The sequence below is a fragment of the Eriocheir sinensis genome, chromosome 57 (assembly GCF_024679095.1).
Source record: "Eriocheir sinensis breed Jianghai 21 chromosome 57, ASM2467909v1, whole genome shotgun sequence".
NCBI lineage: Eukaryota > Metazoa > Arthropoda > Malacostraca > Decapoda > Varunidae > Eriocheir > Eriocheir sinensis.
The window spans coordinates 398,079-400,578 of record NC_066565.1 but is presented as its reverse complement, the minus strand read 5'-3'; the positions used below and the strand labels follow the sequence as shown (position 1 = coordinate 400,578).

Genomic DNA, 2,500 nt, shown 5'->3' with positions numbered 1-2,500 from the left:
ACTTCAAATTACAACGAATACGAATACTTCAAATTACAACGAATACCAATACTTCAAATTACAACGCATACGATTTGGAATACACTGAAATGGTTTTAATTCGATTACAAATACGAATACTTCTTAAAAGTATTCATGAATACATCCATGAATACTTTTTATAGAAAAATGCCTTCTCGACGTAACTGGGTGTAGAACTTTGTGTTTTTTTACAACAAAGGAGACAGCTCAAGGGCACAAAAAAAGGAAACAATAATACAAAAAAGCCCGCTACTCGCTGCTCCCTAAGTTATGCAACAGTAAAATGAGCTCATCAACACACACTCGGCGTCCACACTGGCAAGGGACAGCTGAGTCACTCCCGCCGCGCAGACAGCCACACTCTGCGAACCCGGGGCCGGATTCATCAAGCCACTACAAGGCCGGTCGTTGGTAAGTCTCTCAGTAAATCTGTCCTCTACGAATGATCCTTGTGTTTGGGCTTCTCCGATGACAATGACAATGGCCTGGTCGACATTTCTTTCATTGCCATTGGACTCGCTTTAAGATCAAGAGCGTTCCTAGATGACGGAGTTACCAGAAGACTTACCATCAACAGGTCTCGTAAGTGGTTTGATGAATCCGGCCCCTGTACTGTACACGACAACAGGCGCACCACCTAACACCACCGTAGCCGATCCAGGACTCAGCACGTTTGCTAACTAGTAGAAGGTAATGTTACGATTGTGTTTAGTAAAGAATCCTTATAACCAAAAACTAACTGAAATTATGGGTATTCTTTTTCTAGTAGAAGGTAATGTTATGATTGTGTTTAGTAAAGAATCCTTATAACCAAAAACTAACTGAAATTATGGGTATTCTTTTTCTAGTAGAAGGTAATGTTATGATTGTGTTTAGTAAAGAATCCTTATAACCAAAAACTAACTGAAATTATGGGTATTCTTTTTCTTGAACACAGCATTGAATAAATAACAGAACAATAATATGAAAATACGTACAGCTCCGTTGCCAGATTGTCGTACTCAGACCACAGTATTTACCGCTTTCTGACGCCTAACTTATTTTTTTTTTACGTCGCGGCCTATTGCGCCGGTAGGCTTCTTCCCGGTGGGGCCTGATGGTCGACCCAAGGCTTCTTCCCTGTGGGGCCTGATGGTCGGCCCAGCCCGTTCTGACGCAGGCGAGTGTTTATAGTGGCGCCATCTTGCATTGGCTCATGCTGCCCTCCCGGAGCTCATCTTTAATCCTAGAATCTAGAGTCCGGGTTGATGGGTGGTCTTCTGGACAGCATGTGGGTAGTTTTAAGCCACTCGGCGGCGGCTGGAAAATCCCAGCTTGGTGGCACCGAGCCGGGATTGAACTCGCATCCTCCTGAACGCGGCGCCGTCACTCTGTCGACTCAGCCACTACCTCAGCAGGTTCTGATAATAAATTTTGAAGTATTCGTCAGATTATTCGCAGAATACGAATACTTTTCCCTTGTATTCAAATACGAATGAGAATACTTTGATTTCTATCATTATTTATTAGAATACGAATACGAATACACCCATGTACGGTACTCGAATGTATTCGAACACGAACACCGAATACGAATACTCCATCCCTGACCTGGAGAAGGAGGAGAAAAAATTGCTTAATCAGACTACATCTACAGCTTCCCCTCCTCCTCCTCCTCCTCTCTTCCTTCCTTTCCTTTCCTCCTATGAATCAAACCAATGAGGTGCATCGAGAGAGAGAGAGAGAGAGAGAGAGAGAGAGAGAGAGAGAGAGAGAGAGAGAGAGAGAGAGAGAGAGAGAGAGAGAGAGAGAGAGAGAGAGAGAGAGAGAGAGAGAGAGAGAGAGAGAGAGAGAGAGTAGGAAAACAAGGGTCAAAAGAAATAGAGCAAAAGATAACACAAAAATTGAAAGGGGGAGAGAGAGAGAGAGAGAGAGAGAGAGAGAGAGAGAGAGAGAGAGAGAGAGAGAGAGAGAGAGAGAGAGAGAGAGAGAGAGAGAGAGAGAGAGAGAGAGAGAGAGAATGGAAATATGATTCGAGGAGGAGGAGGAGGAGGAGGAGGAGGAGGAGGAAAGTTGAAAAAATATATTTGAAAAAGTTGAACAAAATGAAAAAAATTATAAAGAGAGAGAGAGAGAGAGAGCGGGGCTGTCTGCCAATTCGTGAAGTTCGAGATCCAATGTAACATCGAAAAAGATTTGATATCGACCTTGTGTCCATCGATTAAGATCCGTCTCTCTCTCTCTCTCTCTTTTTCTAGGAAGACAAGATCGGGGAAAGGGTTTAGAGAGACGCAAATTGGAGGAAAGGAAGGAGCTAACTCTCTCTCTCTCTCTCTCTCTCTCTCTCTCTCTCTCTCTCTCTCTCTCTCAAAGCATAATTGTACACCTATTGATTGGCAGCTGACAGAGAGAGAGAGAGAGAGAGAGAGAGAGAGAGAGAGAGAGAGAGAAATTACCTCCTGATCTCCCTATCGCTTTCCTCCGTATCTTCCATCTCTAT

At 43.7% G+C, this 2,500-nt stretch overlaps 1 protein-coding gene across 4 annotated transcripts in view; it reads left to right on the top strand.

The window, feature by feature from the left end:
• The window catches only part of LOC126984370 (adenylate cyclase type 5-like), a 93,076-nt gene that overhangs the window by 18,238 nt on the left and 72,338 nt on the right, over nt 1–2,500 (top strand). For 3 of the 4 annotated variants that reach the window (XM_050837998.1, XM_050837996.1, XM_050838001.1), the window contains one exon: nt 599–711. The exons of the other annotated variant lie outside the window; for it this stretch is intronic. The gene's annotated coding sequence lies outside the window, so the exon portion shown is untranslated. The remainder of the gene's footprint in view (nt 1–598; nt 712–2,500) is intronic. 4 annotated transcript variants of the gene reach the window in all.